Raw genomic sequence first — 15719 nt, forward strand, 5'->3', positions numbered from 1 at the left:
TGTACATGGGTACCTAATATGGCCTAGTAGCGGGGACCTATTATGCATCTTCATCCTAGTTTAATAAGCTTAAGGGCATTTCCATAAATTGCACTTAAGGGGGGGTGTTGGTGTAAATAATTATTTACTTATTACACTTACTTAAGTTTACTTAGGTTTATGCATTATTTAATTATTTTGCATTATTTTATTATTTTTATTTGTGAGACACTTAGGAGTTTGTTCACTCTTGTGAATTGTCTTGATGACATCACAGGGGTCCACACCTCTTTTAAGCACATGTTTTCTACAACACATGAATCTTCTACACACATATGACACTTATTCATTCTTATCTATTCATCTAGAATGTTGTATAATGTGCTTGGTTGTCTTATCTTTGTATATGAGTAATGTTAGTATGCTAATAGAAACCAAATTTAAATAAAGCTTCTACAAACTAAACAAAATTCATAAACTTCAAAATAGACTAAGATGATCTCTCAATTGAGAATATGATCCATTAATGGGCTCTCTCAATGAGAAGCTCTCTTGTTGAGTGGCTTTATCTAAATGGATAGGATGTATGCTCAATATGCTTCCAAAGGCTTCAATGGATGATTGTGGATTTTTTGTGTGGATAGATGGCTTTAGTATGAATTTGGCTCTCAAAATAGCATTATAACTTTACTTCATAGATTGTGTTATTTTGCAAAGGGGAAGGATCAAATTTATAGGCAAGAGGCTTGAGGGATTGAGGGCTAAGATGCAAGGATGGGAAAAAGCTCATGGACGGCTCAGATTGCATGAGAAGAGAGCACATGGATTGTGCTTCCTTATAGCCAATCAAGGAGTGACACATGTCACATGGTGAGAGGATGGAGGAAAGGGGAAGGATGAGTCAACAAAGGAGGCTCAAGGGATAAAATCTTCATAAAGACCCTCATAATGACTTGTAAGAGCAATAAAAGGGCTTGGAAGAGTCATTTATGGCCTAGTGGGCTTCATAAAGTTTTATGGTTGAGATATTTTGAGGGTGATGAGAGAAATTTCAACTTGGAATTGATTAGGAGGGTTTTAAGCTTGTTTAGGCTTGTGCAAATGATTAGAGGATGGATTAGGATGGTTTAGGATTAGCTTAGGGATAGGCAAGTGGATGGCATTTAATGAGGGTGGGTGAAGGAGGAGATATTTGTTAACTTTGGCTTGGGTTAGTAAGTTTTAACCCATGTTTAGAGAATATAACAAGGTTAGGAGGGGATTAGGATTAGGTTTAAAGACATCTTCTAGAAGAGTCTAGACTTTGGATGAGGATAAAGACTTTCTAGAATAGTCTAGGATTTCTTAGGATGAGGATGAAGACTTTCTAGAAGAGTCTAGAACTTCTTAGGATGAGGATAAATTAGATTTTTAGGAAATAAATAAAGTTTTATTTATTTCAAGGGTTTGGGTTGAGGAGATATTTATTAAAACTTTTTTAATAAACATGGGGATTAATATTTAATCTTAATTAAATATTTTGAGTTGGGATTAGGGGTAGGAAATGATGGGATTAGCCTTTAATCAAAATTAAAGAAGGATTAGAAGATTTTGGAAGAGGTTATTGGTCATAAGGAAATTGGCCAAGTTTTGGGCAAAAAATAAATAAATAATTTATTTTGGGATTTTTGGTCAATTTATTAATTAAATAATTAATAAATAAGGAAATAATGTTTAAATAAAATTTAAACATTTTTGGGAGGGATTCCTTAATTAAATATTTTTAATTAAGATAAAGGGATTTAATGGCATAAAAATTAATTAATTAATTAAATAAATAATTAATTAATAAATGATGATGTCATCAGGACTTTTTCAGAAAATAAAAATACTTTATTTTTTAAAGGTTTTTAGGTGTCTACATTTTTCCCCTCTTTGATGTGATGTTGCAAGTGGCATGGCATCAAAGATAAGAAAATAAGATGCCCAAGGCTAGAGCAGAAGAGGAGAGAATGGACTGTGAGATGCCCCCTCAAGAAGGTAGCAGGGAGAGAAAGCGAGGCTTGATGGCTTCTTGAAAAGTTCAAGAATCTCGGATGAGCAAGGAAACTCAGATTTGCTTAAGAGAAGAGGTTGAATTAGCTCAAACTCTCACTATGGGAGAATGATAAAGGAGAATCAGATGCACAAGAGGAAGCAAGCTTAAGACCTCAGGGATTGCAGAGCATGAAGGAGTGGAGCACTATAAAAGGAATCCAGGATGGGGAGATGGATGAGGGGATTAAAAAGTTGATGCAACAGGATTTCAAAGAGTCAGATTGGCGAAAGATGGGTTTCAGAGATCCCTAGGACTAGGATTGTGGATCTTGAAAGATGAGGCTTGGTGGATTGATTTGGATTGGTGGATCCCTAAGACTAAGAGTGATGAGTGATTCAAAGAGATACTGATGCATAAGCTGGGGTAGGAGAGACAGATGCTGGATATGGATGGGGGATAATGGAGATGAAGGAAAACCATTGAAGCTTTTTGACCAAGGGGATACTTCAAAGAGAAGTACCACCATGTAGTTGAGCACTAGATTTGCTATAGGACTATTGGTTAATTGCCAAGGTTACCAAGAACATCAAGGCCTATTCACCAACTATCCAGAGGACTGACAAACTGACTCAAAACAAACACGCAAGGGTTTCCCGAGCATCACACATGAATCCCAGAGGAAGCAGTGCGGAACTGACACTGGGTAACCCACAAGCAGAAAAGAAAAACAAATGAAAGACTTGATCAAGACCTTACGCTCTAATTGCCCCATTTGTAGCATACCATGATATGGAAGATCGTGGCTACCTTGAGGAGGGAAAAAGGATATTGCTTGGAAAAGATACTTCAAGACCCAAAAGGGGAGATTCCAAATCAAAAGAAAGTGAAAATCCAAAAGAGAGCCGTTTGCCAATGAGATGGGTAGGATGAGGTACTAACGGACCAAGATTAGACTTGAGGAAAGCTATATCCTGCAAGGACCTATCGGAGAGCACCTAAGTTGGTGGATCGGGATGAGTGGTGCATCTGGCAAGCTGAACTAAGAAGGATAACACTTTGGTGATAGGAGATCTAGCTAAAGGATGCATTGGAATAGCTAAACAAGTTGTGCGGTGTGTACAAGATGCTGATCAAGGATGAAATGACACAAAATCTGGATAGATGCAATGGTACTAAGCTAAAGAGGATGTACAAGCTGACAGACCAAGATATTTACAAGTGAGCAAATCAAGATATGGTACAAGCTAATGGACCAAGATAGTTACAAGTAGGCAAAAGCTCAAGATGATAGGATAGTGGGATGTTTCGATGTTGTGCAAGATGCAAAAGCTAAGGGTGGGGTGATAGAGAAAGATATGGATTTGGCAGGATGCATCTAATGATGATGAGAGATTTTGTGACTAAGGATAGCTAGAGGAGCAGGATGAGATGGCTGGATAGGATGGTAGATAGCTAGGATTATGATGGATATAAAGAGATGACATAGGGTTTGCATGAGGATAGCCTAGAGCTAGATACCAATGACAAGGGAGGATGGATAAGACAATATCTCCAAGGAATATAGTGCACCCAATTAGAAGATAACATGCGGAAGGAGGTCTTATGATGGGTGTGATAGGATTAAAGCTAGGATGGAAAAAGCTGAAGGGGCTAGGGAGATGGATGATAGCTGAGATGATTGATTGAAGTTGCATAAGATTAGTGGATGGTGTGAGATGGAAGCTAGAGGATGGAGGATAGGTGGATAGATTGGAAGATGGAGGTGGATGTCAAGAGATGACCAAAAGCATGAGGGTGATAGGCTAAGCTGGGGATGGCAGGATTACGCATGACGCTTATTTGCCAAGTTTTCATCATGGTACTTGTCCAAGGTGCTTGAATTGCCAAGTTTTCACCAGTGGATGCTTTATTTTTCTTTTCTTTTTTTGACTTTTTGACTTTGGACTTAGCTGGAATGATTTTGGCTTTCTTCAGCTATTTTGGCTATTTTGGGATTTTTCACTGGCTATTGGAATGTTCAATTTTGTTGCTAGCTGTTGGTACACCGGATGTGTGATTTATGCAATAGATTGGATTAGATGGGATTGATGGTAGGAGATGGAGGGATGAAAATGCTGGAAAGGAGCATTAGATGGGGATGCTTGCAAGAGCAACATTGGCACATGTTGGAACGGTTGTGAAAAGAGCATATGGGGGATAGATGGTAGATGCAGGCGTGATGGAGGATTTGTGGAAGCGTGCTTGGGGATATAGGCACCCAAGATGGAGTTAGGAGATGGGGGACATGAGTCACTAGATGGGGGATTAGAAATGGTGGATGCCATTATGCATTGGGTTTCAACTTTTTTCTTGGGGATCCACATGGTTTTGGATTTTCTTTTCATAGGCTGTTGCATTGTTTTGCATTCTTTGATTGGATTTTGCCTTTTTGGAGTATGTCTTTTAGAATAGACATATGATTGCCTAGGATGTGGATTTTTAGCTTTATGCATTTTGAAGTTGGCATTCACATTGCTATGGTAAGCTTTGGGAAGATGGTTAGGAGAAGCTTTGTGAGATGGAGAGGATATGAAAGAGCATGTAGGGGGATGATGATGGATGATGTACCCTGATATGTGCCTTTGTTGATCTTGCATAGGAATGGATGGAATAGGATTTTTATGATGGCTGATAGGAGGATGGAGGATGGTAGATTTTGGGACATAGGGACCCAAAATGGATTTAGCGGATGAAGAGGGGATATGGTAGGTTGTTTTGGGTTGCAAAGATGGTGGAGGGGGGATGACATAAGATTTCTTGAAGGAGTGATGGGAGGCTGGCATGGTGGGCTTGGAGATAGGCTTGGTTTGGGGGTGTGGTGTACCAACACCTTTAGATGGTGAGCCTTTGTATACATATCCAAGACCATGAAATCCTAGATTTTTTTGTGCAATAATAGGCTCTCTGATTCCTTGCTCTTGTGGTCCTAAACCTTGACCTTGATAATGCCATTGATTGAGCATTTGAACAAGCTGAGGAAACTTTTTGCTTGCAGAAAATGGTAGAAGTGATTTATTAGGTGTATTGCAATGGGGAGATACTGTTCTTAATTCTTCTGCTGAGAGAGGGCCACTATGGATGAATGTAAGTGAACCAAGAGGGTAGATTATAGATGGTGGAATAGCTTGGATAGGTGGTAAGATGGAAGCATGGAGCAGGGGAGATGGAAGGATAGGATCTTGATGTAGCTGGTGGGATGACAAGATATCTTGTAGTGGAGGAGATATGGCTTGAGGTTTTGGAGATGGAGGAGATGGTGACTGCACTATGGATGGAAGACATGGTACGATGATATCTTCATTTATGCTTTGGGGGATATCAACATGCTTTTGGGCAGGATCTTGATAGGATTGGTTTGGAGTGGATGGTGTGATAGGAGGTGAAGGGATGGATTCTTCAAAGGCAGCGGATGGATAGATGGGAGATTTAGTAGTGGAGATGGGTGAGTAGAAGATGGATGCATAAGGGTCATTACGAGATATTTGGAAAATGCTTGGAGGCGATGTGGATAGGATTTGGAGGGATTTGATAGATGGTGGGATTTTGATGCTTGCAGGAAGTGGAAAGATTTTAAGCAATTTGATGGATGATATGGGGATGATAGCTATGGGAGATGGAGGTGATATTATAGATGGGGAAGCTTCATCACTGACTACTTCACATGGTTGGATTAGATGACATGGCTTATCAACTGTTGAAGGCAACTTTTCTTGTATTTCCTTTAGGAGATTCCTTGGAGACTCGTGTGTTGAAGGTGGAGGTGGATTGACAGGAATAGCTAGTGTGATGGGGGTGGAAGATTGGAAGCTTGGTTGATGGGGTGATGGAGGGGAAGATGGAATATCAGATGGCATGACTAGATAGTTTGGAATAACTCTTGGATTTTGGGGGATGCTTGGGGGAATGTTTCTAAGGCTTTCAATATACCCATCATAGTCAACAATATTTTCATCATCATTGGAATAGGAGGTGGTAGGAGCAAGGACAATGTGACCAAACACATCATGATAGGATTGGTACTTCATGCTTTGATGATGAGTTTGATGGGGATGGGGTCTTGCATATGGATGAACATGGAAGCTCATGGTTGGATTTGGATTAAGCACAAATTTTGGATTGGCTGATGAAGGATTTCCTAGGGAGAGTCAAAGCTGTATGACAGACCTAAGGAGGATTGGCTGGAGATTTTTGGCTTTCCTGTGGATGGAAGACTTCAAGGGCATGCTGTCAAAAAGTGAGTTTTTCTTTCCTATGCGCTGGATTGGTGGAGATTGTGTCAACTTAAGGATAGACTAATGATCCTATGGGCATGACACGAGATTGACCACTTGTGGATCCCAACCTTTAGCTCAAGGTGATGAGGGATAACAAGTGACAAAGCTAGATTACCCTAGACAAAGCTCTGTCAAAGGGATAACCTTGGTGAGGCTGGTGGATTGGTCGAATTGATTGGATAGCAAATTCTAGCAGAATGAGAACAACTCTCTAAAGGCTTGGGTGTGATTTTTGATTGGGTTGCTAGCTGGCTGGGGGGGATGATTTGGAGAGACTTTGGATTTGGGATTGTTCTAAAGCAAGGAACTAGATAGATTCGATTGCATCGAGGGAGCTTGGATGATTTTCTAATAAGGCAGTGACTACGCTAAGTATGCCTTGAGTTGGGAGATTTTTGCTTTTTTGGGATTTCGACCAAAATTGGCAAACATTCATTCAAAAGCTATGAACAAACAAGTAGACAAAAGTTTTGAGAAAGCACGTCAAACACACCAACATCTTAGGAAGCTTTCTACAAGGATGAAATTTGGTTTAGCTAGGGAGTCCTCGATATACACAAGGTACGTGAGGCCCAAATCTGTAGATGAAACCAAAAAGATGTCACACAGCCGAGAGGAGCGGTAACCCACTTCTCCTCTTTCACTTCTCAAGGGTATAAAGTTCCTTGAGGCTTAGCCCAAGTGACAAAATTTTGATCCCAAGAGAGGTTTCTTTGGATTCACCTCTCGATCTTTATACTCCACCGGAACGCTGGAGTTGAGGTCGTCCCAAGGGGTGATGAAATCCCCAAGCAGGCCTCCTAAAAAGCTAAGACAAGATTTTGGATCCTAATCTTATGAACCCAAGATGGCCTCGAAAGACGACAAGGGGAGAGAAGACTTGGATGATCTTGGGCTAAAAAACATGCTTGTTCTTTTACCAACTGACGCTTAAGTTTTCTGTTAAGATACAATGTTTATTCCACCTTTGAAGCGTCAAAAAAAATAAAATTGATCGAAGAATGTGAACAAGAAGAAGAGTTAGGGTCAACAAGAAGGTAAACTCGTGCGCCCGAAGGCCCTCCACGTCAAGTATCTATTGATTTTTCTTTAAGGCATTCAAGATTGAGTGTGAGTTTATTTTAAGCCCAAAATAAAGGTGTGTGAGATTCGATTTCAAGCGTGCACCCGGAGGCCCTCCACGTCAAGATTTGTCCAATTTTTATGCCCAAATGAAGTGTGAGTGAGATTAATGTGCATTCAAGGAATTTTCTAACTTAGAAAAACCACTAAAAACCCAAGTGAGTGGAGTTTTATTTGCATGGAGCACTTAACACCCTCTTAGGTGGACCCATCCCCATAGATGGCACTGAGATTGCAACCAATGGTTAAATTGATGGGTGATTAAAGAGGGTGAGTCCAACGACAAACTCACTCAAAGCATTTTTATTTGTTTTTATAACTTAAAAGATTACAAAAATGTAGATTCTTTTTATTCTCCAAAAGATGATTATTTGATCTATGGCATTCAAGATTGGATTTTTTGTTTTAATAATGCATTCAGAAAAAAAAAAAACTTTGATTTTAATCCATGGCACTCAAGAGTGATTTTAGCAACATGCATTCAAAGACAAGTGATTAAGCATTCAAGTTTTTTCCTTTGAGCATTCAAGATTGAGATTTTGTGTGTTGTTTTAAGAACTTTGAAGTGCTTTGTTTTAACCTTAGATCATTCAAGATTTCTTTTTGGACTCAAAAGTGAAAATGACTCTTTGGACTATTCTTTTCATTCAAGATTTTGTGTTCTAGTTTGCATGTTTTAAGCCCAAAAATGATATTCCTAGATTGTTTTGATGCATAAAAAACCTAAGAAACATTCAAGATTTTGCAACAAGACATTTGTTTGGAACAAATAACAAAGCTTTTTAGGAAAATTTTGGCAACCATTTAGGACTCTTAGTTTTCATGAGATTTTTAAAAGAACTTTAACATATTTGCAAATGAGGTTCATTTTATCCTTGATTGATGCTTTGAGTTTGATTTAGATTTTAGTGTGCACTTAGTGTTGATTTTGAACCTTTTGAAATGGAAACTTGAAGTTCTTTTTAAATTCCCAAAAATGAAGTGTTCCTAACTTTGCATGAATGCATCTAAAACCTTGATGTTGCAAGGATGCAAATGATTAGATTGGTTTAGTTTCACTTGTTAAAAGATTTTTTATTTTTTGCAAATTTTTAATTTTTTAATGGATTTAAGTATGATTTGGGGGTTCATTTTAAGCACTAAAAAGAAGTGTGTATGATTTTGCTTCCTTAAAAAAAAAATGGCCAAGATCTCCCACAAGAAGAAGAAGAAGAAGTAGATGGAATAAGAAGAATATAGACAAGAAGAGGAAGAAGAATTCCAAGTGCTTTGTCCACCTATAAGCTTGAAAAATCTACAAATACTATGAGATAGACTATGAGTTCCTTTGTCTTCTTCATGCTCATGTGGACCTACAAAACCAATTTATACAATCCTACCAATCACAAAAACAAGAAAAATTAGCCAAAATCAGCAAATGACATACAAAACTTGACTAAAAAAGCTAATGAAGATGACCCATGTGGGGTCCCACCAGGCGTGCCAAAATGTATATGAGCAATGTTAGTATGCTAATAGAAACAAAATTTAAATAAAGCTTCTACAAACTAAACAAAATTCATAAACATTATAGGTGCTTCCTAAGAGCCATTTATATATAGGCACTCCTAGTGTGTTGAACATCACATTCTGAACAGACCAATGTATTCAGACATACTCTGATTAATTGATCATATCCATTTTTGGTCTACTATGTGCTTGTGTTTGAGTTCTTAGTTCCTGGGTGAGTTTTTCCCTTATATGAATGGATAAGAATGACAAAGTATCATACGTGTGTAGAAGATTCTTGTATTGTAGACAATACCAATCCAAATGTCTGAGTTAAGGCCTCTTGAAGTTAGACTGCAAAAACCAAAATCAATTTGGAGAGGGCTTCCATCATCAAATCACAGGGTTAAATTTGATGGTCATACAACTATCGCACTAGTTCAATAATTCACCCTAAAATGAAGTATAGACATGTGTCAATTTTAGGATAGTCTTCGACTGATGTTAGCAAAAATTTTGACCCCTTGTCTAATGTGGCAGTGAGCTGCTCTCTATACTGTACAGATATGTATGGAAATGTAGGGTGTGTCAGGTTGCATGGCTATACGACTGTCCATGTGGTTTACTGATTAGGCCTTAGCTGGCAGGTTGACATGGCTACTAGGTAAATTGTATTGTGCCATGTGTGTCTCGTAGATTGGAGAGAGTCCTGCACACTACAATCTACATGGGCGACTATGGTATCACCAAGTGTCAAAAGGTGGTTGGGTGTTGGCACTATGTCATTCAACACTATCCTTCAAAATATCCTATAGGTGTCAGATTTTGTTTTTTTGTTGTCGAGGGTTACTGCATGCCAATTCCAAAGATGTGGGTTTTAATCCCACATTGGGTGGGATATGATGCATGTTGTTGTTTAAAAACAACTCATCATGGAAATTAAACAAATAGCGAGCACCCTGGTGTGTTGGATGTCGTCAAGGTTTGGAACCGTCGGTGAAGGGCTTGTCAGATGTTGAAAGAGCCTCTAATCTTCGATGTCTGATTTGCCAAAAAATTTGCAAGGGTCTCTGAGTCTATTGTATATTAAAACTCCCTCTTTCATTTGTAGCTCCCATGTACTTCTTTCTTCTCCAAATGATGTAGCTCCAAAATTTCCTATAGTGCACACAATTATGAAGAAAAAAGCCTAAGATGATGATAATGCTATGAGAATATTTGAAGTTGTGATTTTAGTGTGAGAGAAAGAGTGCAAAAGATGAGAGAACTGGGGACTTGAAACATGCTTAAGAATTAAGGGCCTAGGGATTATGACCAAGAATGAGAGGAAGAATACTCATTTGGCCTAAGCCAAATATTGGTATCAAGAGTGAGCAAGTGCCAGTATTCTGTAATTGTCAAAATTCACTAACCCCATGCCAGAAATGAAAATGTGGCATGAAAGGGTTTGATGTCAGAGTCTATAGAAACAAGTGTCAAAGAATCCTTGCCAGGATTTTTTTAGACTACTGCTAGATCGCTGAATCCCGATTGTGAAATTAGAAAGTCTACAGGTAGAGAAAACTAATCACCAAAAACTTGTATGCTCGAACCAGACTGTGTTATAAATCCCACATGCAATGTGGTTTGTGTCTAGGCATGCTTTATATTGAAAATAGACGTGCCAATTAATAGTCCCCTTTACCTTCATTAGCTGCTCTTTGTTTATTCATTGGCACATCCATTTTCAATATAAATCATGCCTAGATCCAAATCACAGTGCATGTGGGATTTATAACATAGTTCAACATGGGCATATAAGTTTTTCGTGATTGGTTTGCTTAGCCCATAGACTTGCTAATTTTGCAATCGAGATTCAATGATCCGACAGTAGTTTGAAAAAATCACGGCGAGGATTCTTTGGCACTTGTGTCTGTAGATTTCAGCATCAAACCCTTTCTGGCTGCATTGTCTTTTCTGGCATGGGGTCAGCAAATTCTGCTAGTTATAGAATAGTGGCACTCGCTCACTCTTTTTTAGGCACTCCTAGTGTACTTTGACATTACATTGTACATTGCATGAATAATGGCATATTGAATACATTGTCATTCTGATCATACTCTCTCTCTCTCTCTTTGGTCTACTGTGTGCTTGTGTTTGAGTTCTTAGTTCCTAGGTGAATTTTTCCCTTAGTCAAATTCTTACATTGTATTAGAGCAACTTGGAGATTTTCTCATCACATAGCCATTTTGAGACCATGCTTGCTTCATCACCTCAACCTGAATCTAGAGTGTTATAGAAATTGGGAGCATCTAGAGTCAGATCTAACCTCACCATTGCTCTAAAATACTGAATCAATGAACATTGGCTACAAAGCTGCCTACCTTAGGCCAAAGTTGATTGTGAGGCAAAATTTTTTTGCAAACCAACACTTGAAGGACTGATTTGTAGAATTGGTATGATTATTTTAGATCTGTACATTTAATTCTCAGATCTACTTTTTTCATCTGCATCTGTGCTATTTTTTTGGATCTGCATCATTTTTAGGAAATTTTTTGGCCATAGGGCCATAGGAGAGATTTTTTACAGATGAATATTGAAGCTTGTTGGTGCAAATCTGATATTTGCATCATATTCAGAAGGTCCAACAACCTCTAGATCAGATTTTTCTTCATCCAAATTGGACATCTGAGGCAAAATCTAGAGCCATTTGTTATTTGGAGGTGCGACGACGATTCAGAAAAAATAACAGCAGCAACGATTTTCAAACAACGATATCTTCCTCATACGGACTCCTTTTTGCAAGCAATTTTTTTTCTTTTGGGGTAGGATTTTGTGATCTACACATTGGTATAGGTGGTTTGAGATCTCTGTTTTCAATTTTTCTGGAACTCCAAAATCTCAAATTTTGCCACTTAAAATGCTTAATACGGGCTCATCTGGACTCCAAATCAGGTTCCTTTTTTTTTGAAAATACATATTTTTTTTTCTACATTCCAGATCTATAATCACATTATAGGTTTTGTAGATAGAAATACTACTTTCAAAAATAGGCCCTAAATTGGCAAGTGGCTTTCAAGTGCCAACAACATCTTTTTCAGGGGGGTTCTTTGATTTATTTTTGGAGGTTTCTTTGATTATTCCATCATGGAAGAGTTAGATTTGATCTACTTGACACCAGATAACTATAAGGAATGGAGTCAACTTATGGTCAGATATCTCTCTCAGCACAATGTACTACCATATGTGCAAGATCTTGAGTATCATCTTGATAAGAGTCTCATCATTTGGCATACTCTCTTTCTCTTTATGGTTTATGACATTCTGGATACAATGTATGACATTAAGTCATCTTATCCATATTTTTTTTGGATGTATCTTTGGGAGACTTATGGGGATCCAAACATTCCTCCATTCCCACAAGATCTCATTCCAATAGTTGCAATTGACTCTTCTTTATATGAAATCACACCTCTAGCTCTTGTTGCTCCTACTAATCCTATTTTAGCCACAGATGCTTCAAAATTAGTGCAACAGGATACTTTATGTCTTCCTACTCTACTTTCATGCGAAGACTTCCTTTCAGACATTACACAGTTGTTTGTGGAGTCTCACATTGAAGATGTGGGAGATATTCTTGATGACATTCATCTTCTATTTGAGGTAGATATTCCATCCTTTGTTACAGTGATAGATTCATGTTCTTCAGCACTGGAGGGTACTCATGGTCTTCCAAGTGATGATTTCTTGCTAGAAATTTCAGTTCTATTCTTGGAGTCACACACAGTAGATATGGGAGACTTTTATGATGATCTCTCACTTCTCTTTGCTGAGGAGTCTTCTAAAGTTATTGCGAGGGCCCACTCTAACCCTCAACTCCATGCTCTACATGATCAATCCTCCTAGATTGGCATGATTGTAGATTCTTCTTTACAATATCTGCAGGAGGTCTCTTCATTAGTTGAGAAGACTATTGGTTTCCTAAGACAGGTTCTACCTCCTTCCTTGTTTGATCTACTCTTTTGTTTTGTAGTTTTGGAGGAAGCCATCATCAGTATCAACGCAGGGACTTTTGAATAGGTTTAGAGATACCAGTCATCATAGAGATTCCTTCTCCATCCAGGGGATGCATCTCATAGGTACCATTTCCTTTGTTTCTTCTAAAGGGGCAAAACATCATACAGAGGTCATGGATCAGCTTCTACATAGGAGCATTCTTCATTGATCAACACACTACTTTTAAGGGGGGGGGGGACTACCTCGTCTCCTTCTTCTCTTTTTTTGGGGGGACTTTTTCCTCATAGGAGGTTTTGTCCTTCTCCATTCTTTCTTGTACATACATGGATGTATGTCATAATGGGGGGGTCTTGATTACTGCATCCATCCATGCATCCATATTTATCTCTCTTTTTGGGGGAGAGTTTTTCCCACGAGGTTTTCCCTCTTTCCCTGCTGTATGAGAGATTGCATTTTCATTATGTACATGGGTACCTAAAATGGCCTAGTAGTTGGGACCCATTATGCATCTTCATCCTAGTTCATAAGCTTAAGGGCATTCCCCTAAGTTGCACTTAAGGGGGGGTGTTGGTGTAAATAATTATTTACTTATTACACTTACTTAAGTTTACTTAGGTTAATGCATTATTTTATTTTTGAGACACTTAGGAGTTTGTGCACTCTTTTGAGATGTCATGATGACACAATAGGGGTCCACACCTCTTTTAAGCATATGTTGTCTACAACACATGAATCTTCTACACACATATGACACTTTGTCATTCTTATCCATTCATATAGAATTTTGGATAAGGTGCTTAGTTGTCTTATCTTTTGGTTGTTTCTAGAGACATTCTAGGTGCTTCCTAAGAGGCCTTTATATACAAGCACTCCTAGTGTGTTTCAACATCACATTCTGAACAGAGCAATATTTTCAAACATACTCAGATTAATTGATCATATCCATTTTTTGTCTACTATGTGCTTGTGTCTGAGTTCTTAGTTCCTGGGTGAATTTTTCCCTTAGGAAAATTCTTACAATAATCAACATGAAGGATGAGAGTATTGAATTTATCACCTTGGATATGGGATGTGGCAAGAGATTCCTTTGAAAATCCATGATGCATATGACACAAGATGCCAAGTGCAAGATTCTATAATGCTTGGAAGTCAAACAAGGCTAAATATGGTTGAGAATCTATGACATGTCATATGACACCTCAAGCCCACTTAAAGCAAAGAATCTATGATGAATGAAGCCAAATATGGATGTGTGTAAGAGAATAAGAATCTTGAATTATGAGATATCATAGCCAAGTGTCAAAGGAGAATCCATGAGGTGTCATGCCCATGTGTCGTGATGATGTCAATATTTTGTAGAATATTTGAATTAAAAATTCATTATTCCACACAAATAGAAATTACTGAAAATGGGATTAATGGTGGAAAATATGACTTAGGAAATTGAGAATTTTTATGGTTTTTGAATAATGAACAAAATAATTAATTGAGAAGGTTAGGTAGGAAAAATAATTACTGAAATGACATAGGATTAAATTATGGGTTATTTAATCCTATAGAGAAAATTAGTAAATGATTGGCCAGATTGATTAAATAAATGCGACAATATCCTTTGCTAAAATGTGATGATGATACGAATTGAATAGGATGATTACAGGTAGACCAAAGCCATGGTCAAACTGATTGACTGAAATTGATAACATGCCAAGGACACATGACATGAATTAAGGACATGTAACATTTAACTGACATTGTAAATGCTACTTGATCGAGATTGGTCGATAAGGTCGATCATAATAATATTGACAAATGCTATCAAAAGTATTAAAATGGTTGATAATGCCATGATTTGAAATTTAAAGACTCAACAATTTCAAAGATCGGATGACATGAATGATAGTTTGACCTAGCACTGAGAGCCATGAGAGTACTAAGGTCAGATTGATAAGATTTAATATATTGATAGGTTCCCTAGGCACTAAAAGCCATAAGAATGCCTAGGATTGGATAGATGATGATTCATTTTGGATGTTTGATATGTTTTGTGATGATTATGATTGATTTTGGGTGATTCTGAGTTGATTTGGTGTGATTCTAGGTTGATTTGATATGATTTTGAGTTGATTTGAAGTGGTTGCGAGTTGATTTGAAATGGTTTATGATGACATTGAAATGGTTACAAAATGATGTGCAATTGATGTGAAAGAGGATATGAATGATGATAGACAATATTGAGATTCAATTAGGTTGGCCAAGAGATCAGAGTTAGTGGAATGAGAAAATGGGATGAATTAGTATGAAAAGTGATGTTGATTCAGAGGCTAGAGAGTATTTTCAAGGGTTACCACTCAAGATAGTGACCAAATAATGAAAATTATATCTCAATTTGTTCACAAAAAATATATGAATCCAATGCAATGGATGGTTCTAAAATTAGAGTTGAAATGCAAAAGTTATAGGCTCCAGAGTGCAACATATGTGCTCTTAGAGAAATTTTGGGCATCGTACTACCCCAAGTGGGTCCAAAACTCACCCAAGTGAACCCAGTGTGCACTTGGTAAGCCCAAGTATGCCATGATAGTACCAAGTGTGCCCATGGTGCACTTGGGAATCCCAAGTGTGTTCAAAAAGTGCAGAATGTACTCTAGAAGGCTCTGAGGGCCAAAAATAGCCCGACTGGACTCATAATGATCCAAAACTTTGTGTGAGTGGCCAAAATGGTGGGAAAAGGTTAGAACATGAGTAAAATTAGTCAAACATTGTCACATTTGGTGAAACTTGGTCATACAAGGGTCAGAGTGAGG

Source organism: Cupressus sempervirens, chromosome 11, assembly GCF_028749045.1.
Source record: "Cupressus sempervirens isolate cs-2001-9-10 chromosome 11, ASM2874904v1, whole genome shotgun sequence".
Lineage (NCBI taxonomy): Eukaryota > Viridiplantae > Streptophyta > Pinopsida > Cupressales > Cupressaceae > Cupressus > Cupressus sempervirens.